This window comes from Meles meles, chromosome 5, assembly GCF_922984935.1.
Source record: "Meles meles chromosome 5, mMelMel3.1 paternal haplotype, whole genome shotgun sequence".
Taxonomy (NCBI): Eukaryota; Metazoa; Chordata; class Mammalia; order Carnivora; family Mustelidae; genus Meles; species Meles meles.
The window spans coordinates 147,770,940-147,796,868 of record NC_060070.1 but is presented as its reverse complement, the minus strand read 5'-3'; the positions used below and the strand labels follow the sequence as shown (position 1 = coordinate 147,796,868).

The following is a 25,929-nucleotide window of genomic DNA, read 5'->3' as shown; positions in this document are numbered from 1 at the left end:
TAAGGGTTCTACACTTTCCCAAGGTAATACTAATAGGCTATTATTATACTGATAAGTCATTCATTCATAGATAGATAGATAAATAGGCAGGCAAACAGACAGACTCACCCAGAAAACAGAGACATTCAAAAGCACTGGAAGTAAATTAATATGTAATCTTCTATGCCCAAGTCAAGAAAGTCAAGCCCAAGAAAGTCAAAAAAAGATAAAGATAAACAAGAACCAGCAGAACAAAAGAAAGCAAACGATAAAATGGCAGACTTAAGAACTGACATATCATTAGTTACCTGAAATACACATGGTCTAAACAGACCAATCTAGAGAAAAAGACCTACAGAGTGAATAAAAGAAAAGAAATGAGACACTTGTATGTCGATTCAAAGAAACTCACTTCAAATGTAATGTCACAAGTATATTGAAAATAAAAGGATAAAAAAAGATATACCATGCAAACATTAATTTAAAGAGGAAGGAATGACTATATAAATATCTGACAAAATAGACATCTAAGTAAAGAAAATTCCTAGGGACAAAGAAAAATACAAGGACATTATATAAGGCAAAAGGATCAATCCAGCAGGAAGCAGGAAGACATAATCTTCTCAAATATGTACACACCAAATAACAGAGTCTAAAAAATTCATGAAGCAGAAACTGGTAAAGCAGAAAGGAGAAATGAGTAAATCCACAATTATGGTTTTGACACTATTACCTCCTTCTCAGAAACTGAATACAACTGTGGGACAGAAAATCACCAAGGACCTAAATGACACACTTAGGACACCCAGCAATAATAAAATAAATGTTTTTTTCCAAGTGCCCGTGGACCATTAAGATAGACCATATCTTGAACCGTGAAGCAAAGCTCAACAAACTTAAAAGTATTGAAATCATAGAATGTATTCCCTAACTAAAATGCAAACAAAACAAGCCCCCCCAAGAAAAAGAAATCTACAGATTTAATGCAATCTCTATCAAAATACCAATGCCATTTTTCACAGAACTGGAACAAATAATCCTAAAATTTGTATAGAACCAAAGACTCCAAGGAACCAAGACAATCTTGACAAAGAACAGGGAAGCTGGAGGCATCACAACCACAGATTTCAAGCCATACTCCAAAGCTGTAGTAATCAAAACAGTATAGTATTGGCACAAAAACAGACACACAGATCAAGAGAACAGAGTAGAGAGCCGAGAAATGAACCCACACTTATATGGTCAATTAATCTACAATGATGTAGGCAAGGATATACAATGGGGAAGAAATCATCTCTTCCACAAATGGTTCTGAAAACTGGACTGCTACATGCTGAAGAATGAAACTGGACTGCTTTCTTATACCACACAAAAAATAAACTCAAAATTGGATTAAAAAATGTAAATGTGAGAACTGAAACCATAAAACTCCTAGAAGAAACATAGGCAGTAATTTATTTGACATTGGATGCAGAAACATTTTTCCAGATATTTTTCCTAAGGCAGGGGAAACAAAAGCAAAATTAAACTAGGGGGACCACACCAAAATAAAAGGCTTTTGCACAGTGAAGGAAACCAACATCAAAACAAAAAGGCAACCTATTGAATGGGATAAGATATTTACAAAGGATGTATCCAATAAGTGGTTAATATATCCACAATATATAAAGACCTTATACAACTCAATAACAACAACACAACAAAACCCAAACAATCCAATTAAAAAATGGGCAGAGGGCCTGGAAAGACATTTTTCCAAAGAAGACATACAAATGGCCAGCAGATATACGAACACATGCTCAGGATCACCTAACCAGCAGGGAAATGCAAATCAAAACCACAACGCCATGACCTTACACCTGTCAGAATGGCTAGAATCAAAATGTCAAGAAATGACAAGTGTTGTCAAGGATGTGGAGAAAAAGGCCAACTTGTGTACAGTTGGTGGGAAGGCAAATTGGTGCAGCCACTGTGGAAAACAGTGTGGAAATGCTTCAAAAATTTAAAAATAGAATTACCATATGATCCACTAATTCTACTTTTGGATATTTACCCAAAGGAAATGAAAACACTAATTAGAAAAGATATATACACCCCCTATGTTCATTGCAACATTATCTAGAATAGCCAAGACAGGGAAGCAACCCACGTGTCCATCATTAGATGAAAGGGTTAAGGTGTGGTGTGTGTATGCATAATCGACTATTATTAGCGATATAAAAATGATGAGATCTTGCCATTTGCAATAACATGGATGGATGCAGCTGGTACAAAGCTAAGTGAGGTAAGTCAGAAAAAGATAAATACCATATGACTTCACTTGTATGTAGAATTTAAGAGACAAGAACAAAGAAAAAAAGAAAGAGACAAATAACACAGACTCTTAAATATAGAGACCTGGTGGTTACCAGAAGGGAGGTGGCTGGGGAGATGGGTGAAGTAAGTAAAGGGGGTTAAGACCAGACTGATCATGACGGACAGGGAGCAATGTACAGGGGTACTGAATCATTGTATTGTACACCTGAGATTAACATAACACTGTATGCTAATTACACTTCAATTAAATATAATATATATTTTTTTAAATAAAAGACATAAAGAGGTCCTTCCTAAATGACTGTATATAGCATTGTGCATGGACGGGGTGATTAAATACTGAAAATGTATTAGATCCCCAACAGTAAATTCATTTTGCTTCCAATAAAAAAAATACTGGAACTTCAGGGGTCAGCAAATGGCTAAGATAAATTTTTAAATAAAAACAAAAATGAAAAAAAAATCCTATTCAGATACGCTTTCTTTACTTTTTATATTATTTGGTAGGTATTTCAACCAATAGTCTTGACATAAAAAAAGGGGTTTCATGTCCTAATAATTACCCAGTGGGATTCACCAGATATCTAGAAAATGAAGAAATCTTGAAAATCAACTAGACAGTCCTTCCATTTAAGAGTTGCATAAATAAATCCAAGAATGATTATGTCATTTATCTAAACTCATAAAATTAGATGACCAAAGTAGAAATAGAAACTAAAATTTTCTAATTTTAATCCGACGGAATTTCTCATAAACCATGCTATCACTTGAAAACTCTACTTTTCAAGGAAGCACAGTTTTGAACACATACTGCTGCAAATCTAGCTTTTTCTCCTAAATCTCTGTGTCTTTATATATTTGTACATGCTATAAACGTATATGGGATACACTTCAAAGGTAACATTTTGAGAGATAAATGTCATACCCTAAGCAGCCTGGAAACAAGAAGTCACCTGCAGACATTAACAAAGGTCATGGCCATCAGGGGCCCAGCGAAGAGTATTTTTTGGAAATTACCAAAGTAAAAACTGAATAATTCAGTTATTTCTAGTTAGTCTCATTAATGTGTCAGTTACATTCCTTTGCGTTGATTATCAAATAAGTCCTTCTACATGACCATTAAGTTTCCACAGATCCCTAAATGTCCGTGTTTCTGACGACCAGACTCTTCCTGGCTTATATAATTATCATCGAAGCTCCTCCCAGGCAGGCTCATATGTCATCCACAAACTCAGCCAAATATCACATGCCATATGTCAATATCTCTGTTTATATGTCCTAACTGTATTTTTAAACAATTTTTATTTGGACGCTACCGTGTCTATCAGGCAACATTTAGGAAATCTCTCCTTTCCTTTGGGCTTTATGCCTGTATTTATAGATGTCCTTCCATAACTGAACAGAGAGGGGAAAATGTACTTTTTATGGTAGTTATTTTTTCCCCTTTTCCCCCATTTATTCAGCTGCGAACAGGAAATGAAAAGAATTGAGCAACGGAGTTGAACAAACGATAAAAAACCTCTATTTCTGGCAGGCAGCAAGCGATCTACGGTCCACACGCTGGCGGGGGAGACACTCACTGGTCCCGTGGGCTTCCGCTTAGGCTCGGAGTTCGCGGAGTATATTTCCCCAACGTGACAGCAAAGTGCACAAAACAATAGAGAATGAAGCAGATGCCAAGAGCAGGGTGAACCCAAACTAATCGGGTAATATTGCTATAATTTTTCAGCCTTTTTTTTTCCCCTCTTACACGACTAAGCTTGCTCTGAGTGAAAGCTGTAGGTTTTCAAATCCTGTTGACCATCCCAAAGTGAGAAGCCAGAACATTCCATGAACACGGGGTGTGGAGTGGGGGAGGCCTGTCAGCCGCAGCTCTGACTGAACAGAGGGTGCTGTTAGGGAGCAAAGGGAGGCAACTCGGAAATACGTGATGGGCCCCCCAAAATAGGTATTTGAGTGGAAGTTAAAAGACAATTTTCTGACAGTGTGGAATACTGTAGGGCATCTTGAAAACTCAAACATCCATCCTGTGCACTCAATTATCAACTCTGGTGTTATTCCACTAAGACAGAAAACAGAGAATAAGGGACATGTAACTTCTACTGGCGGGGGTGGGGAAGGTTGCGGGGGGGACCATGAAGGCCTAAAAAGGAGAGTGTCTTGAGGGGGAAAGGGTGCAGAAAGGAAGACAGCAGGGTGCAAAAGGGGTATTTCACCAGTTTCCCAAGATGGACTGGATCTGGTTCTGAGCCCAGAGAAAAAGAAAAATGCACCTGCTCTGTTTACTCCTAAACCAAACAAGCGGAAATGCAAGGGAACACCATTAAGTGCAACCTTTCCGCTTTAAGAACAAAGAAAGAAACTTCTATGAACCAGCATTTGAACTTAACTGCCCTGTTAAACACTGCTTCTATGACAAAGGAGTTCAAAATGGCTTACAAATGAACTTTTGGAACAAAACCTTTCCCAGGTAAGAGATTTCCTATAAAGAGGCAAAGGGAGGGGAAAAAAAATTAAAAGATTATCCCAGGAACCAATTTTGATAGGTCGAGGAAAACCCATAAAGTCTGTAGAAAGAGACAAGTTAAAATTTAAAATTTCCCCAAGCCACCAAATCCTACATCTTGGGTAAAATAATTTTAGTCTTAGTGATGCATTAATAAAGTCTTTATGCCGTATGTTAACTTAAAAGCTATCATTCAATGAATACCATCCATGTGTGACTGCATTTGAAGCTCTGAAACCTGACCCTTTGTTTATCAGCAGGCAGTGAGGCCAGAGAACTGAGGTTTGAAAAATAAACTGTTTAAGTGAGTTAATCATTTCAAGTGTGATTAGCTCTTCCAATTTCAGCTCCATCATAATGACAATCAAATCACTGACCACCTGAGTTCCCGATTTTAAAGTATCTCTGGGACTGCCCTGAAATTGCCTCCTTTTACTTAGTTGTCAAGTGAGTCCAGGGTTTATTATCTGCTTCCCCTGACAAGAGTGTAAATTCCATGAGGGGCAGGGCCTTCCAATCATTTACCACTGGATCTCCAGTACCTAGACTAGTACAAGACACGAGGCGTTGTTGAGGGAAGGAATGAATCATATAAAAAAATGATTTTCCTACATCGACCATATTAAAAAACATATAAATGCTAAAGCTAGTAAGGGGACATTTGAACCTGTGGTTTATCTGTTAGGATAATCTCAATTCTAATTACTTTCAACTATCTTTCAGTTGTCAGTAAATCATTAGCCAGGCAATTTACTACCAACATGGTGACCATCTCTGTCTTTACAAAAGCATTCAGGTTCAATAATGCTATTCTAAATATAATCCTAGAAGGCAAATATTAAGGAAAGTAATTCCAGGCCATTAGGTTAACTACAGGCCAACACCATCCAACAGCAGAAAGCTCTTGGCTTGAGACTCAAGAAACTAAAATTCTAGTCTAAACATTTACTCACCACTTGTGGGAACTTGTGTAGGCCATCTGACCTCTCTGAGCTAAAGCCTCGTCTGTGAAACGTCAAGATTAGATGTGATTGCCAAGACCTCTGCTAGCTCTAAAAGCCTATAAGGGTAATAAATTGAAATGATTAGCTAGAAGAAATCTGGACCATGCACATATACATACTAGTAACAGAGAACACCCAGAGTTTTTACTGAGGACCAGACTCTCTTCCAAGCACATAACATCAACGGACACACAAAATATTCACAAATGAGCCTTTGAGCTAGCTTTAGGCCTCTTCATTCTAAAGAAAGAGAAACTGAGGCCAAGACATGTTAGACCACTTTCTCAAGGCTCAAACAGATACACATGCACAGCCAAAGGCATCAAGTGATCTGCCCTCTGCCTGCTGTCGTCCTCCCCTCTACCTGTTTTGACATATCCGCGCTCAAGCCCCCTGGACTTCTCTCTGGACCCCGAGGATAGAAACATGTTCCTGTCTCAGATTCTTGGCCCTGGTTGCTCTCTTTGTTTGGAGGGTCCTTTCCATGCCTGGTTTCCTTTCTTATCTGGGTCTTACAGCAAAGCTCATTGGCCCACCCTGATCCCCCTAACGAAAGTCATCAGGATACCTAACCACTTCTTTTTTCCCCTGTATTTACAACCATCTAAAACGATCTCATTGCTTATTCATTCGTTCATTGAGCATCTCCTGAAAGTAGAAGAGAAGTGCTAAAGGGCAAGGATTTTGATTTGTCATCCCTGTATCTCCAGGAGCTAGACCAACAGTGAGGACAAAGTAGTTACACTAATTAACTACAGGAAAAAGGACCAGGGAATGAATGATAAGCTAATAAAAATGACTTTCCTATATTCATCCTAGTTACTCGAAAGGAGGAATGCTGAAGGTACTCCAGGATGCAGTGGATCTCGGCGGAGCCATTTAAGTAAGAGTTTCAGACAAAGGAGAATTGAGTTTTCTGACAGTCTTTAGTTCCCCCGTTTCTCAGAGCCCCTGCTTTACTGTCAACTCCCATCGAAATAATTATGTAAACATCTCACTTTTTTATTAAGCGAGTGTGTTCATTTCAGAGAGGAGTTCAGATCTTTCGCTAAATCGCCCAAGAAACTGAGTGACAATATGAGTCATCAAAAGCGTTAAGCCCACAGAATCTAACACTTCCGAGATGTCTTAACTTTTCCATTAAAATTTCTGTGCTCAAAGAGCCACAGCACGAGTGACGTGGAGGGAACAGAAGCAACAGCAACCAGGTTTTCATGTCCTCTCTGGGGAAGGTGGTAAAAGATCATTTTATCACTACAGAAAAAGGGGACGGTGAGCAAGTCTTGAGCACGGTCTGCTTTTGGAGGTGCCTTAAAGAACACACGGAGAGTGGACCTGGGTGGCTCAGTAGGTTAAGCGTCTGCCTTTGGCTCAGGTCATGACTCCAGGGTCCTGGGGTGGAAGCGAGCCCCACGTCTGGATCCCTGCTCAGTGAGAAGACTGCTTCTCCCTCTGCCTCTCCCCTGCTGGAGCTTTCTCTCTCTCCTCTATCAAATGAATAAATCTTTAAAATCTTTAAAAAAGAAAACGAAACAAAAAAACACGGGGTGCCCTAGACTGGAAGGGCATGCGGCAGGGAAAGGTCAAGTCTTTCACGGTCCTCAAATTCTCATGCTCACTTCCATCAATTATTTAAGGTAGCTTGAAACATCCATACGAAATACAAAGAAAAGATAAAAACAAAGAGGATTTTAAAAATGGCATCAGGGAAATGACAACCCAAGAAATTCACTGAGGCCAGGACTGAAGTGAATACACAAGCAGCCTTCGGAGCTTGGACCCCTAGACCCTTGCCAGTTCCCATACTGACCCTATCTTTTCCAGCATCCGGTGGGAGGAGGGCCTTGGGAGACAGAACCAGGAAGTCTGGGATTCAGACGAAGCCCAGTCAGGTGCATCATTCATAGCATGGATGGGCAATGTAGCCCAAGACAGGCATTGCTTTCAAATCCAAGAGAATGTTCCTCCCGTGGGTTCCCATAAAGAGGACACTGGGCGGTGAAAGAAATACAGCAGCATCCTTACACGAGGTGCATCAACATGTTTTGTAAGCCTGTTCCATATAAAAATCACTCACTGGGGGCGCCTGGGTGGCTCAGTGGGTTAAGCCTCTGCCTTCGGCTCAGGTCATGATCTCAGGGTCCTGGGATCGAGCCCCGCGTCTGGCTCTCTGCTTCGCAGGGAGCCTGCTTCCTCCTCTCTCTGCCTGCCTCTCTGCCTACTTGTGATCTCTTTCTCTGTCAAAAAAAAAAAAAAAAAAAAATTAAAAAAAAAATCACTCACTGGAGGCTGGGGCATTGTACGAAGGGAGTAATTCGATCAAAACGAGGATTTGGGGGGCCAACAGCAGTGAGCGGTCAATTAATGTCGTTCTGGCCGGACCACAGATGGTTCTGCTGGGGTGTGTGTCTATGCGTGAGGGGGTGTGTGAGGGCATTCACGTGTTTATAAACATCTTTTGTTCAAGGGAGCTTTCCACAGAACGGGAGCAGCAGGGTCCCTAAGGCAGTGTTCCCTGAGAGTTTCGGGGAGCGTGGCTATCCTGCATTGTGCGTCAGCTTGAAACAATGGTCTAAATTGGGATGGGCTCTCATTCTTATAGGAAAGATGAGGTATCCGCCCAACACCTAAGGGAAATATCTCAGTTCCTAAGGGAAAAAGCAAGAAGCCGCCCCGGGATGCAGTTTTGGAAATACAGATGAAAGGACCAACAGCGCCCCAAAGTTCACCAGCAGGAGGTACATGAAAATTATATATGCAGGCAAACCCCAATTATGCATGTCTTTTAGCCTTTTTTTTTTCCTTTTAAATCTCAGGAAAGCACCTCAGAAATGGTTCGTCTCGAATGACAGACCATTTTCTGTATAGTACAGGAGAGTTGACTGGAAAATATTTACCCAGAGAACTAAATAAATTCATGTACTGCATAAGCTCAAAAATTATAAGGAGCGCCTAGCTGGGTCACTCCGTAGAGTGTTCAATTCCTGATCTCGGGGTTTTCCATTTGAGCACTATGTTTGTTATTTATGTATGTTAACTAAAAATAAAATCTTTACAAAAATGTAAGTCGGGGGTGCCTGGGTGGCTCAGTGGGTTAAGCCTCTGCCTTCAGCTCAGGTCATGATCTCAGGGTTCTGGGATCGAGTCCGGCATCGGGTTCTCTGCTCAGCAGGGAGCCTGCTTCCTCCTCTCTCTGTCTGCCTCTCTGCCTACTTGTGATCTCTGTCTGTCAAATAAATAAAGTCTTTTAAAAAAAAATGTAAGCCAGTTGTTTGATTTGAATAGTTTTTTAAAAAATAAAATATTTTATTTATTTATTTGACTGAGAGAGATCACAGGTAGGCAGAGAGGCAGGCAGAGAGAGAGGGAGAAGCAGGCTCCCCGCTGAGCAGAGTGCCCAAGTGGGGCTCGATCCCAGGACCCTGGGATCATGACCTGACCTGAAGGCAGAGGCCCAACCCACTGAGCCCCTCAGGTACCCCTGATTTGGATAGTTTAAAAAAAAAATGAGTTTTGTTTTAGAGTAGGTACACCTGAGCCCCTCTGCTTAGCAAGAAATGAGGTGGGCAGGGGACCTGGGCGGCTCAGTCAGTTAAGCATCTGCCTTCTTCCGCTCAGGTCATGAGCTCTGCCATCGGGCCCCCCGTTCAGTGGGGAGTCTGCTTCCCCCTCTGTCCCTCCCTGCTCATGCTCCTGCATTCTTTCTCTCAAATAAATAAACAAAATCTTTAAAAAAAAAAAAAATGATGTGGCCAGATGTGTATTCAAGACATTGCTGGCTCATGATATTTTTACCACGCACTTCCAAAGAAAATAAGTGTACCTCTCTATTCTTGCTTTGTTGTAAGACTCTAGGAAAACAATGTGTCGTTTAATATTTAATATTGATGTTTAATTTCTGTGCTCATATATAAATCTACATACTATATATATAGTCATTCTTAAATATTTCACGTACACTTTTTCGAAGCAGACCCCTAAACTCTTCCGTAGGAATCTCACGGAGGACACCGTTCTTTACCTTATTCTCTTAATGAGGAACCTTGCGAAAAAATTCCTTCCTGGGATTAGTACACAAAGTAACTGTACCTCTTGAACAACTGGTCTATTTCTAACCTAAACTCGGTGAACTATGGAATTGTCCATGTTACGATTTTTCAGTTCGTTGTTAAAAAGTTTAGTGCTGAATTTTTGGTCTATTTGTGGCAAGTGTGTAGGTTTGTATAATATGCATTTAATATTTTTGTCATTGTTTATCTTTTAAAGTTTAAATTGTTTTTCATTTAATTTACTTTTAGTGATATTTTGCAATATTTTCTTGGTGTGTTTTAAGTCTGTTTTAAATCTACAATAGTGGGATGGACTTGTTAGTCTGTTTTCTCTTTATATACAATATGGGATTAAGTAGTCTGCTTTATCAAAAAGAAAGAAAGAAAGAAAGAAAGAAAGAAAGAAAGAAAGAAAAGAAAAGGAAAGGAAAGGAAAGAAAAGAAAAGAAAAGAAAAACAATAAGGGGTGCCTGGCTGGCTTGGAGATCATGTAACTCTTGATCTCGGGGTCATGAGTTCAAGGCCCATATTGGATATAGAGATGACTTAAATAAAACTTAAAAAAAAAATCCACAAAATCTGGTGTACTTTTTAAATCAGATAACTGATAATCTAATAAGTGGATATCTGGAGGGCAAGAAAATAAATACATTGTGGACTTACATTTTTATTACTTTGAAACAGAACTGAAGACAGCATACCTCCCCAATGTCCATAAGTTTTAAAAATTAATTTAAATTGATTTCCTTTAATGTGCTGGCTTTTTGGGTATGTGTTAGGGATGGAATTGTTTATTGTTGTTCTACCTAAAACTATCAGGGAAAGTCTAATTGTGAAATAAAACTGCATTCAAAATTTTTATACACATGAAACATAATATTCATTAGTTATAGAATTTGAATCCTTTGTGATAGTATTAGTCTTAATATCTTAATTTTTTTGTCTTACGTCACACAGAAATCATTTTCTCCAACTACTACATCCCCAAATTACCGTCAATAAATTTATCATAATAGTACTATATGTTTTGGCAGCCACTAGAATATAGAATATACTTAACAGTGATATGAATATGGTAATATTTTTTAAGTCTTCCAATATTTGGTAACTCAGTTCTCCAATTTACTCACACTTGGAATATAAGTATTTAAATAAGCTTAAAAGGAGCAGGTCAAATAAAAATATTCAAGTAACTTCTTTAAACTTCCATCTCAAAATTTCTAATATGGCAATTTTATCAAAGTGTTTACTATAGCATCAATTTTCTAGCTTAATGCTTTTATAACACAGAGTTCATACCATTCATGATTTTGTCTAGTTGATAAGTACCCTCAATATTGCTTTATGATATTTATGATATTTCTTTTTTTTTTTTAAAGATTTTATTTATTTATTTGACAGAGAGAGATCACAAGTGGGCAGAGAGGCAGGCAGAGAGAGTGAGAGGGAAGCAGGCTCCCTGCCGAGCAGAGAGCCCGATGCGGGACTCGATCCCAGGACCCTGAGATCATGACCTGAGCCGAAGGCAGCGGCTTAAACCACTGAGCCACCCAGGCGCCCCATGCTTTATGATATTTCTAACTTCCACCTAAAGTTTTTCTTTGCCATCAAATACGGTTTCCATAGATGGTGAAGGCCATATTTAGATACATAGACATTTCCAGTTCAGAAAATGACTTAAGAAAGAAGAAAATCTTTTTTTTTTTTTTTTTTTGTGGAACTGTTCTTCAAATTCAAAAAGCAGAAGATTTCCCAGAGAAGGAGGAAAAGAGCAGATGTTCTGGAAATAGGAATAACAGAACGTGTACATTTAGAAAGATGGGGGGGAAAATAGCAAGATAAGGAACAATGCAGATGAGAGACGACTGCCCAGAATCAAGGCCACAAGAGCTAACTGTTCTGAGAGGCAGGGAATGGTCGAAAATGTTGACATCAGAGGCACCTGGGTGGCTCAGTGGGTTAAAGCCTCTGCCTTCACCTCAGATCATGATCCTGGGGTCCTGGGATCGAGCTCCACATCGGGCTCTCTGCTCAGCAGGGAGCCTGCTTCCCTTCCTCTCTCTCTGCCTGCTTCTCTGCCTACTTGTGATCTCTCTCTGTCAAATAAATAAATAAAATCTTTTAAAAAAATGTTGACATCAACAGAGATGCTATGAAGAATGCACACTGAGCAAAGGTCACTGTATACAGTTAAAACAATGTATTAATAATACTCTAGAACAGTCTCAATGAAAACATACAGAATGAGTTCAGATCATAAGGATGTAAAGTAGACACGTAGATGTAAGATGTTGACTATTCATCCTAGAATTGTGGTAGTAAAGCAAGGACAGTCGTCCCCCCCACACCCATACCTTCCAAGATCTCCAGCAGATGCCTGAAACCGCAGAGGGTACTGAACCCTTCAGATGCAGTTTTTCCCATACATACATACCTATGAGAGAGCTTCACTTATAAATTAGGCCAAGTAATAGCGATAACTAATAAAATAGAACGATGATAACAGTATGCTATAATAAAGCTAAGTGAATGGGATCTCTCTCTCAGAATAGCGTACAGTATGGTAGTCTCTCCTTGGGATGATGGGAGATGATAAAATGCCTACATGAGGAGATAAAATGAGATGAACGACATAGGCATCGTGACCTAGCGTTAGGTTGTTATCGACCTTCGGACAGGAAGTCAGGAGGAGGCGCATCGCTTCCGGATCATGGCTGACCACCAGTAACTGAAATGGCAGAAAGCAAATCGGCACAAAATGGGGGACCAGTGCAAAATGCTGGGGCAGAAGCTACACTCCGATGAAAACAGGTCACCATGAGACATGATTTCCACCCCTCCTCAGCTTGGGGCACATTTCTCTTTGCCCTAGATTAATCGGCTATTTATTTATTCAGTGACTTTTCATTTCATGACTATTCTAAATATAACAATCTGCGTTATTTAAAAATACGCACTGGGACTTATTCACCTAGATATAGTATGAAGTACCCGATAGTGACACATTTTGAAAGAGCCCTTGAGCTACACTTATTTCAAGGCGATTCAATGACTGTGGCTCTCGAGTAGTAAATATATAGCACAGGTACACACTAGTTCAATACTCATCACAATTACACGACGCTTTACGAACTACTGTACTTTGCACTGTTTTTAAAATTTCACTCAAGAGTTGCATATCCTTCTACTGGATTGCCATAATAAATTCAAAATGAAATTGAAAAAAAAATCCACTACAAATAAAATCCAAACGATATTAAAATTCTATTTAAAAGGCACTGTGCAACACCATAAATCACATCCCTTTCTCCTGCTCTCAGAAATAAAATTAACGTGGAGCACCTGAGTGGTTCAGTCAGTTGAGCATCTCCCTTCAGCTCAGGTCATGATCCCAGGGTCCTGGGATCGAGCCCGCAGAGGGCTCCCTGCTCAGTGAACAGTCTGCTTCTCTCTCTCCCTCTGCCTCCCACCACCCTCATCTCTGTCTTTCTCTCTCTCAAATAAATCAATAAATCTTAAAAAAAAAGAAAGAAAATTAATGAAAGAGAGTCCCCAAATATCTCTACCAACGCCTTCTGTGTGCCTATTATGTAAACCCACAGCTTCTCATTTCTCCTTGTAGGAATTTTAACTATACAAGAGCCTAAAATTTGGGTGAGTGACTTCTAAAAAATTCAGTCACATGATTGCTATAATAAGTGTACACTGATTTTAATACCATAAGACAAATATATTGTATTTTATATTTTATTGTTATGGGGATGGGGAGAGGAGAGTGACATGGTGTCTAGGTAGAAGGAGGCACCGAGGAAGGTAAACTATCAGTTGTTACAGGGAAAGGTAAATTATAGTTGCCCATGACATTTGCCGCTAATTATAACAATCATCCTCCTAGACAACAGGAGGATAATGATACTCAATCAAGAGTAAGTACTCACAATTTCCTCCCCAGGCTCCACAGCCCCCATTGGTTTCAGTTCCTCTGTCGTCCTCCAGCGAGACGAGGATCATTCTTTCCTGAATTCTTTCTCAACCATCCTTTAACCCTTTTTTCTAGCCCATGATCAAAGAGCTCTTCGTCTTGGCATTGAGCAATCCAACTGAAAACCTGACAGGGGAAGAAAGAAGGAGTCTATTCAAACTAGGAAGACAGACTCAGAGAATAAAAGCAAAATAGAGACATCTAAAAACAATACGTGGCCACAAATAAAATATGATGAAAGCACACGTATGAGTTGACTTATGCTGTGTTGAATGATTCTCAAGGCATGATATACAAGAGGATTTCTAACCTTTGTCTCGAGCCTAAAATAGGCCTGAAGCTACGCATTTCAATGTTTACCCTTAAGTGAAAAAATGCACCTGAAAACATAATTATTGAGAACTAGACAGATACTACTCTGAATAACGGTGTCCCCAGTTTTCCACTATAATTTTCATGTACTTTCATATGTGTCTGAAGTATGTACCCAAAATACGTACTCAACTCTCCCGCACTTTCTATAATAAGGGCAATTTTTGAAGTATATAAGCAAATATAAATTAACCAGATACTTTTATAAAGCTTGAAATACCATACTGTAAAATACCCTATATGTATAAACCAGGGAAAACTGTGTGTTCTGATTTGGGGTTGATAAAATATAGTTATCACGGCCCTCGACCCCATCAGGAAATATACAGTAAATGCCGACCAGAGGTTCTCATTGTGCAGTGAGGAGAGATCCAGGGAAAGTAAGTTTAAATTGCACTAGGTGCAATTTTGAGCAAACAAGAAGCAATTTTTGATATGTCAGAAAAATCTACCAAGGGTGGTAATGGATTTAGCTTGATCTGTGAATGAAAAAAACAGCCACTCATTACTCTTACTGCTATCATAGTCACCATGGCCAACCCTGGCACCATCAACTTCATCGGTATTTATATTCAAAATCCCTCGATAGTCCCTACCATCATAAATAACTATGATACCCTGGGTAAGTCACCTGCTAGGACATGTCCAAGTAAAACAATGTCTGAGGCAGGGACAGATACAGTTCGCGTGGGACTTGAAGCTGATATATTCTAGGGGTTCCACTTCAAGAGGAAAACACAAAATTGTGGATGCAAAAATGACGCATAAACATACATATTTGGAATGAACGAAAACCAACCGCAACAGGTTTCAAAATGTTAAGGCTGACGAATACATTATACACTCAAGGAAAACAAACATTTTCACGAATAACCTATCAGGCCACCACTGCGGTACGTTTTACCTACATGTTTTGGCCTCAGCGTCCACGATTCCCTCTGTTGTAGAGACACGAGACAGCTAATTTAGTCTTTCCGTGAACGTGGTTAATAACATTTTCTTTTCTTTTTATTAAGAGTTTAGAAATGACTCTTGGCTTTTTGATGCATTATCGGTAATTTCCTTTTTTAATTTTTGCATGACCAGGAATGGAAAGGTTTGTTGGTAACTTGGGAGAACTTCTGTCAGGCCTTTACATACATGGGCATAATTTAGAACATTTTTGTGCAGACAAGGTCCCGCGTCTATAGAAAAAAGCTTTATATATTGGAAACCATAGTTTTCCTCCAACAGCCACACAAGGGCACTCTCAATGCCATAGCATATGTCCCCAAGGCTTTGGTGCCCTCGAGGAGCAGGTGACAACAGTAGGCAGCAGAAGTGATCCCAGAAGTCATTCCTAAACAAGATGACGAGCACTGATTCAATGATACTTGAAAGCAACTATGAATCACATAAACAGATACTAATGAACTCTAAACATATCCCCGACTCAGCTTCTCTTCATGAGATCCCTAAAAAAATATCATTTGACATTAATGGTTGGAGCTAATAAATACATTTATTATCTTGATTGTATATTAGGAGCATATATATGCATATGTAAAAATGTATTAAATTATATACTTCAAATAGTCTCACCTTATTATATGTTGTTTATAAATTTGATTTTCTTGTTAAGATTTTATTTACTTATTTCAGAGAGAGAGCGTGCAAGCATGAGTGGGAGGAGGGACAGAGGGAGAAGCAGTCTCCCCGCTGAGCAGGGAGCCCAGTGCCGGGCTAGATCCCAGGTCCCTGGGATCATGATCTGAGCCCAAGGCAGATGCTTCACCAACTGAGCCACCCAGGTGCCCCAAATTTGTTTGTAAAAGCAATGTATCACTCCAAATCTAATCAGGGTTCAGAAAACACTCAGTCACTTGAACAGAGAAGTTTTGATATAAAGAAAAATTAAGTGTTGTGAGCTCTTCCCCCGGTAAGCCCACAGGGTTCCTGGATTCTAGATGAAGGCATGGCATGATATGACTAATTCAGGAGTCTTTCATTGATAAAGTTGGCATAACTCTGAAAAAAGAATAATTAACTATAATGAAGGGCAATGGTAAAGATGTACGGAAAATTTTTTTTAAAAGTTGGAGGGAGAATATTTAAAGAGGATCAAACTTGGAAGTGGTGCCCTCTTCAAGGCTGAATGAAGACCAGATTGGAAAAAGTCTGTTTTACCGCCCACAGCATGGCAGCGAAGTTAGCTGCATTGCCTAAAGCAGAGATGGTCCATGGGTGTTAAACAGTAGAAATGGATGAATGAATGAATGACAGTCAGCCTCTCCCAGCTGCAGGTGAAACAATGCCGGTGAATGAGAGCATGAAAGGAGTCATGGATTCAAAGCGGAACCCTATTACACTGTTGGTGGGAAGGCAAGCTGGTACAGCCACTCTGGAGAACAGTATGGAAGTTCCTCAAGATGTTAAAAATAGAGCTACCCTACGACCCAGAAATTGCACTACCGGGTAATTACCCCAATGATACAGATGCAGTGAAAAGAAGGGGCACAAACACCCCAATGTTCATAGCAACACTGTCCATGATAGCCAAACTATGGAAGGAGCCAAGATCCCCTTCAACAAAGAAGATGTGGTCCATGTATACAGTGGAACATTACTCAGCCATCAGAAAGGGTGACTACCCACCATTTGCACTGACACGGACGGGACTGGAGGGCATTATGCCGCGTGAAATAAGTCAGTCAGAGAAAGACAATTATCATATGGCTTCCCTCATTCTGGAACACAAGGAATAGCATGAAGGACCGAGGGGAAGGAAGGGAAAACGGAGTGGGAAGAAACCAGAGGGGGAGACAAACCATGAGACTCTGGACTCCAGGAATCAAACAAGGGTTACAGAAGGGAGGGGGGTGGAGGGCTGGGGTAACGGGGTGATGGGCATTAAGGTGACGAGCACTGGGTGTTATACGCAACTAATGAATCATTGAACACTACATCAAAAACTAATCGTGGTCAAATGGGCATGATAAAACAAATAAATTAAATAACTAAACAAAGGAGTCGGGATGGAGTTCCAGCGGCGCCATCGGTTGGCGCACAGGACTGATACAGAAGGAGGTGGGGGCCCACTCCCCGAGGGGGCGCTGTGCAGCAGGTCGTATGCCCTGTCTAGTCAGGAGGGCTGTGGAGAATGACCCCACGGGGTACCACGGGAAGAGGCTGGTGGGAGGCTGTGCAGTGGAGGTTGGCATGTTGGAAACCTATGTCCCAAAAGGCCTGAGCAACCCCTGGAGAACATGGCGTCCACGTCAGCAGGGCCGGAGGGAGGGCGGTGGCCGGGGCAGGAAACTGAGTCCTCTGTGTGTGTTGCCGTGGCCCTGAGAGGCTGACAGCCACGTAGCAGGAGCAAAGGGACAGCACAGCCGCAGACTGGACTGTCGAGTCTGGGACTGGGAAAGCGCGGACACGTTACCAGATCTGCAGGCTAGCAAGTCAGCCTACCGTGGAGGTCTGTGTGTGTGCATGTGTCCGGATCGGATTCAGAAATATGCGGGGCTGTGCGCGTGAGCGCGTGGGATCTCTTGTTCGGGGAATAGACCTTTTATATCCAGAGCAGTGGGTGTCCCTTCCTCATGATTCAATTCTTCCATACGGCGACCCAGTGGGGCATCACATGCTCTATTTCCACATGTGGAAATTGTTCCAAATGAAAATGCGGGACGATGCAGGGTGGCCCATGTACGCTGTGCGTAAAAATGAGCTTTGCACCACGGGAGAGGAACTCTAAAATTGTGAAACGCAAAGCATATTCAGGGCTGCTGGCACACCAGCCGTCCTCCCTGTTAGAGAGACCTTTGCTCCAGAATATAAACAAATCCTCTCTGGAAATCCCCAACTCTCCCCTCTATGTAACCACTAGAATATAAACAAATGTAAACAAAATGGCTCTGGGGAGATAAATCGTTCTCTCTCCCCGGATATCTCTATCTTTATAGTTCTATTCAATCATCCTTTAGCTCAGGTGCCAGAATTCTTTGCTCAAAAGCCCTCACTGCAAAAATGTGAAAATAGACACAGAGCATTGACTCCCAACAGGAACCAGGAAGAAAATTCACTCCTCTATAGTATCCTCACTGCCTGCCTTTGACAAAGCTTATTATCACGCCTGCTGCAAAGGAGAAATGTTTAAAGCTCCATTCTCACAGAACAGGTAAAGAAGAGTTGATTTTGAGCTGAGAGGTAATAAATTGGTAACTGGAACATCCAATAAAAATATATAAACTTTATACCTGTGAGTTTGAGAACAAGATGAGATGGACAAATTCCTTAAAAGACACAAACTACTAAAGGTCACACGAGAGGTAACAGTCTGTAGAGCACTGTATCAATTAAGAAATTTAATTTATAATTTAAAATCTTTCCACAGAGAAAATTCCATATCTAATGGCTTTATTGGCCAGTTCTTGCAGACACTGAAGGGAGAAATAAATTCTTCCCAACTCATTCTGTGATAATAGCATTATACGGAATCCAAAATCAAATACATTACAGGAAAAGATAACTACAGAGCAGTACCCATGAACAGAGATGCAACAAGTTTTTAACATTGTAGTAAATCAAATCCAACTGTGTGTGTGTATAGATAGATTGATCAATCAATAGATAGACATAAATATATTTTAAATATAATGCATCATAACTAGAGTTTATCCCAGAATACCAGTCTGGATTAATATGAAAAATCAAGTCCATTCACTGTATTAACTGATAAAGACACATACATTCAATTTCAAGAGATGCAGAAAAAATCATTTTGCAAAACCCAAATCCATTCCTCGTTTAAACAAAAAACAAACAAACATAAAAAACCCCACACAACTTTCAGACAAGTAACACCAGAAGGAAACTTCTTCAACATGATAATTGACAGCTACAAAAAATGTAGAGCTAACATATTGAATATTAAATACTGAGTGCTCTTCTCCCAAAATCTGAACATAGAAACGGCATCTGCTTTCACTGCATCAACTCATCATTTTACTGGAGTTTAAGCCAGTGGAATAAGATAAGAAAAAAGAAATAAAAGTTATCCAGATTGAAAAGGAAGACATTAAACTACCATTAATTCCAAATGACAAAATCATCTCTGTAGAAAATCCTGTGAAATTTACCCCCAGACATGCAGAACTAAAAATTGGGCTTACCAAGTTCATGAGATCTGAGATCAACTAAAAACAACAACAACAACAACAAACCACAAAAAAAAAATACTATAATTTTATGGACCGATGATATATATTCAAAAGTTAGAATCAAAAGAAGCAATGCCATTTAGACAAGTGTCAAAAACAGGAAATACTTAAATATCAATATGACAAAGATATGCAAGAGCTCTACACTGAGAAATACAGAAGTTTGCAGAGAGAAAGTGAAGAACACCTAAACAAATGGAGAGATGCAATGAGCTCCAGATCAGAAAACTCAGTCTCATCAGGTTACCAGATCTCCTCAAACTGATTTAGAGATTCAGTGCACTCCCGATAAAAATCTCAGCAGGATTTCTTGTAGAAAGTGACAAACGGACTCTAAAATTTCTATGAAAATTCAGAGTATCTAAAATATGCAAAACTACTTTGGAAAAAATAAAAGAACAAATTCAGAGGATTTATACTGCCTAACTTCAACACTTATTATGAAACTATAGGAATCGAGACAACGTGGAATCCACATACAGAGAGAGAACCACGTCAATGGCGCAGAGTAGGTTAATTCAGAAGGAAACCTACACACATGTGGTCAAATGCTTTTTAACAAAGTTTTAAGGGAGAGAAAGGACAATATTTTGACAAATAAGTATTGGAATGTTCAGATATTCACACTGCAAAGAATAAAAATTAACTTTGAGCCACTCGTAAGAGCACATTCAAGTCTGCAGAGGAATTACCATGGGAAACAACCCAATATTTCGGGGTGGTGTTATGGTTATTAATTTGGTTTTGGTGAGGGATTATGTGTATATCCATATATCAAAACATAGCAAATCATATACTTAAAATATGTGCAGTTTATTGAAATCAATTATACTGTATTCAATAAAGCTCCTTTCAAAGCTGATACATTTATCTATGCTTAATAATTAAATGTCTTTTCAACACATGCATTCACATATAGGAGTGCCTATCAGATATGTTTAACAGACACTTGTCCTCATGAGACAAAACTGCTATTGTCACCATTCGTGGCATCTTATCCCAAGTTTATACTGAACTTTATAAAAGATGAAATACTTCCACACGTGCAAATGGCATTCCAAGTGGGAAAGTGCTGTTCGGTGGAAATCAAGAAGGGATTTTATGTGCGTGGGTCGGCTTTCCATATCGCTTGGCTTCATTTAGTTGGAAAGAATAACAGAGCTGAGCTGACGAGTCACCAAAGAAATCCTCTCATCCCCACAGATGCCTCCACAGTTGTTCTCACTGAGGACCAGCTAGGACCTCGACCCCAACTGCAGAAAAGTAAACTCCCATAATTTGATCTGTACTACGAGAACTTACGGAAGAGTAGACTAAATCAGACTCTCAACCGTAACGGATTTTATGTATTATTATTTTTAAAGATTTTATTTATTTATTTGAGAGACAACAAGTGAGAGAAGGAAAATGAGCAGGAGGGAGAGGGAGAAGTAGGCTCCCTGCTGAGCAGAGAGCCCGATGCGGAACTCAATCCCAGGACCCTGGGATCATGACCTGAGTCGAAGGCAGACACTTAACCACTCAGCTATCCAGGTGCCCCAACTGTAAGAGATTTTAGATAGCATCTAATCAAACCCTTTAAACTCTAAGTGAAGAATATGACATCCAGAGAGATCAAATGACCCGTCCCAAGTCTTGGTAATGGCAGAGTCAAATCTAGGATCCCAGGATTCTTGTGGCCAAATCCTGTGCCTTTTTCTTACTACCCCAGCATCATCCTTTGAGAATTTTCCCCCCATTAATCATATCCATATAGAAAAGCACCTTCTTACATTGCGCTTTATTTAAGTACATTTTTGTTTAATCATAATGAAAAATATCCCTGCAATCTTTTCTATTGTCAAACCCATCTGCAGACTCCCGATTTGACCTTTTGGAAAATTAGCTATTTAATTTATACACACTCGGGACAATGTCCCCTGATTTGGCTCCTATCTCTTTCTAACTCATTTTTCATTATCCATGGCAAAGACAATAGTCTCTGTCCTTCATCTAGAATAACTGTTTTGAAACCCTCTTTTAAAACAAAAGCACCAGGTTAAGAGTAGTTTCTTTAACAATGGACTCTTTAAATATGAGAAAAATATGCAAAAATCCCAGGGACCTCTTAATCATATTAGTGCAATCCACGTAGAATTAAATGAATTTTATACTTAAATATTCATTTTTTTCTGATTTCAAAAGCATTTTATGTTCACTAAAGAAACTATAGAAAACAGAGAAAAGCTTTAGAAAGCTAAAAACTATCCATAAACTGATAATCTAGCTATAGCCATTTTTAATATTTGGCATTTACTCCATTGTCTAAGTAGATACACATGTAACCAAAGGTATTTAACTAAAAAGCTATGGATATAAGTCCTGTCACATATAAATTTTGTATCTTTTTTCAATTAACATATAATCCTTTTCCCACCACTAAAATTATTTGTAATATCATTAAGAAACAGACATTGTTCAACCATATTGCTGTATTTATTATTTAATCTTTCATAGGTGGACAAAAATGTACTTTTTAAGCTTTTAAGTGAGGCCAATTACGTGCATGTCACTCTTTATTCACATTTCTGATTTTTTTTATAGGCTATATTTCCAGACGGCATTTTTTTAAAGGTTCAAAATTTACCAATAATGCATGATCATAGGAGCTAATTCAAGCTACATAAAGTTCTTCTTTAAAAGGAATATGTACCAAGTGCACTTGGAAAGTAAGAATGGAATGCATATAAAATGTCTTTTCCATGCATAAGTAGCTAGCAGGAATAGCAGCTAATTTTAAACATTTTGCTTTATTTCCCTTTATAGTAATAGTGGAATAATATTTGCACACAAATTCCCAGCATCTGGACATTATGGTGGATTTGAAACTGAAAAACTGTCATTGCCTAAAAGACTAGTTCCTAGAAGATCTATTTAAGATAAATTTTTAATAAAGGCATAAGCCCATGGTGTCACCATGGTGATAAAAGGAAGCTGGGATACCGTCGCATGCAATAGAGGTTGAATAAAAAATAGGTTGGAGATCCAGTAGGAGAAGCTCCACTGAAGAAAGGATCAGAAGAGCAGAGGGTGTCTCTAATGAAGGGAAAAAATGAGGCATCACAGAGGTATTAGTTTCCAATTAAATCATGTAAACACCACGTTTAGTTTTCCCTTCGCAGTTTGTGTCTGCTTATTAAACCTCAGGCTAGCTAAGCAGTCCATAGTCCACCTTCCCAGCCATCGGTGGGCACATCTCAAACACAAGAGACGAACAGGCTTCCCCAAGGATGCTCCTTATAACGTACCGGGTGGCTTTGTTGTTGCCGAGCGTTAATTCCATCAGGACTCAGGGACCGACATGGGTGAGCCGACTTCTTCACCCCGAGCTGTTGGCTACACTCAGACATTCTCAAGGTATAATGAGACCACTGCCTAAGAAGGTAGAACAAAAGAGGGCTTTAAAGGAAAAAATAATGATTCTTTCGCCCCTGCTCATTCCTGGGGCTGAGAATCTGTGGGGATGTTGTTGGCGCATAATTAGCTGGAGAAAATGTTCATTGTGGGTTTTTTTTTTCCCTCCCCTTCGGAGGAGAGGCAGGATGGGAAGAGGGCAAGAACGTGGGCCTGGCTGCTGTGTCTCTCACTTCATGGAAATCTGTGATCGGGACAAAGGTGCTTATAATGTCGCAAAGTCTCAGCTTCTTCATCGGTCAAATGAGGTTAATACCTCACAGAGTTGTCTTCAGGATTAAGGCACTCACTAGAACACTGAGTGCATAATGAACCTGAGAAATTAGAGCGTGCAGCATGCTTAGCATTCCGTATGGGCCAGCCTGGGAGATACGAAAATATGTCCAAAGTATCATTAATTGATAATCATATGGTACAAAGCGGATCGAGATCTAAGACGGTACGGTAGTAACTCGGGAGAACAATTTGTAGTCAATGCTCTTTTATTTTTCTTAAATATTTCAGCGGTGCTTGCTTGAAATGCACTTACTGATACATACAGCAACACGCAGACAGAGAATTCTGCTACCGGTACTTCTCAACCCTTGGAACTGCACTCTCTCCTCCCGAGAAGGAAACACGCCCAAATTTCTGTTTAAGATAATGCACTAAAGTCGGTACTTCCCACGCATTCGTGTTCGTATGAAGTCATCTGGGGATCTTGCCAAAACACAGATTTGGATTCCGTGGGTCCGGGGTGGGTCTCCAGACCTTGCGTCTCTGGCAAGTTTATGGGCGATGCTGATGGGCTGTCCTACACACCACAGAGCAGGGCAAGGGACTACACCAGGGGCTCTCAGCTGGGAGTGATCTGGGGCCCCCAGGGGCCATTTGGCAATGCCCGGAGACGTTTCTGGTTGTCACACCTGGGGGAAGGTGCTGCCGGCATCTCGTGGGCAGAGCAAGAACGCTGCTGGACATTCTGCAAGGCCCAGGACAGTCCCAGCCACAAAGAATTATTATTGCTTAAAATGTCAATAATGGCCAAAACACCGATAGTGCCAAGGCTGAAAAACCCTGGATGAAACAAATCTATGGATCTTCTCCACTTAATGTAAACATATTCTCTTGAGGAATAAAATATATTGTGTTTTATTCATACTATAGAGTCCCCCTCGGGTCATCCCAACCTGACAGACCCCTCAGGGCTGGGGCTATAGTTCTGGCGGATGGATGGTTTGGAGGCACAGATCCTGGGCATAAATAGGGAGCAGGCAGGCATGAGGCCCACAGCGCTGTCTGCCCCGAGCAGACACACACCGACAGCTGCCTGGCTAGAACAGGACCCCAGTGCCTGTAGATCACAGATATGGGGCCTAGGTTCTCCCCACCTGCAGAGACAAAGGACAAACCCCATGAAAATGACTCCCCAATCTAGGCAGAAGCACACTCTCTCAAACTGCCATTTCCTAACTGACATTCTCCTCCACTGGCATTTGACAAATGATCATTTCACAAAGCAAGTTTCGATTGATAGAATGAAACTACCAACATGTTTGCCAATAAAATTTTTTCCTCGGAATTTTCTTTTAGATTCATCAAGGAGTTTATTTTTATAAGTTGCCTTGAAGATTCCACAAAGATATTTTCATTAGCAAAATTGTAATCAACACCAGCTGTATTAAGAATTTAATTGACCCACTTGGGCAATCATTCACGTAACAAAATAATTTATCTTAGAGCAAGAGAAAGATAAAAGACAGAGGTTGGAGTTTAAACAGAAGACAAATCAAAAGTACAGAGAGGGTTTATCCCTTCTAAATGGTATGGGTAACATTTCTCTTGGAAAGAGAAAATGAGCTAGTATTCTACACGCAGAACTGATCTCAGTGGAAACCTCAATGCCACCTTAAACACGGGGACGTTGATCTGATATCATGGGACTTCTGGTCGACGGCCGTACCACCCTGAATGTGATATATATTTTCTGATATTGTGGAACTTGCAAGGCATCCAAACACTTCAGCCTAAAATCTAGATAACAAGCTCCGTGTCTCAGTTGCTCTGACAGAAAGAGAAGGTACATCTCCTGTGTTTGATGTTGGGTGTCATCAGAGGAATAAAAATGAACTTGTCCACCTCTACCCTGGTAGATCACAGACACGATCAAATCTTGAATTTGTAGGAAGCTATCCTTTTTGGTTTTTCACATAAGATCAAAATATTTTTAGAACGGCCTCAGACAAAAAGGAGAATATCAACGGAATTCAGAAACCTGGACAGTACTAACATTGTGTGTGTGCACATGGGTGTGTAATCCCGAGTTTGAAGATTGTATCGATATAGATTAACTTGGGTAAGGTCTGGAAAACACGAAAATGTTATCTCCTTTCTATACTCTGACCTTTCTCCAATTTCCGAGCCAGTTAATCAGTATTATTAAGCACATATTACATTGCATAATAGGACCAGGTCTACAACCACATGCTATGAGGGAAAAAGGCCTAAATTCCTTTAAAATGACATAGAATGAAGGTCCTGAGAGTGAATCATCTGTGATGATTTTTTTTTTCTTTTAGACTAATCTACTGAGAGAAAGGGAGTGAAAAGACCTCAGAGAAGCTGTGCCTTCTTCTCTTCCTCTTACGTTGCGTAATGAGAGTGTTGAAATAGCCTCTTTTTAAAATGCTTTATGAGCTTACCCCCATTGGTTAATAACAGTTGTGGGCAGTCTCTGAAATTCATCCAAACTTCCTAACTGAGGAAAGGAACAGAGCTCTATGCTAATTAAAGTGAAATGGGCCTCGCTTGTCCCATCACACAGATCTTTCCTCGAAATGATCAACTGCAAGTCCCAGGAAGCCCCCAACAGGAACAGAAACCCTGCCTTAAAGAGGGAGACGCTTCTGCCCTAGGAAATCTGTCTTTATACCCACCATTCACACCTAAATCTCCTATAATTAAATCAAGAGACTTAGGAGTCACTCTAACTGCTATCTCTAAATCCTAAATGAATTCTGTAAGTGTTCTTCGTAGGCATTTTTAAAAGGAACACACTTTAGACAAGCCGGGCGCAAAAGCGGGGTCA

The 25,929-nt window shown here is 40.1% G+C and overlaps 1 long non-coding RNA gene across 2 annotated transcripts in view; it reads right to left on the bottom strand.

Moving 5' to 3' along the window:
• LOC123941897 overlaps window positions 1-25,929 on the bottom strand; it is a 224,789-nt gene that overhangs the window by 72,687 nt on the left and 126,173 nt on the right. For both annotated transcript variants that reach the window (XR_006818366.1, XR_006818367.1), the window contains exon 2: window positions 13,793-13,962. This is a non-coding gene — a long non-coding RNA (uncharacterized LOC123941897). The remainder of the gene's footprint in view (window positions 1-13,792; window positions 13,963-25,929) is intronic.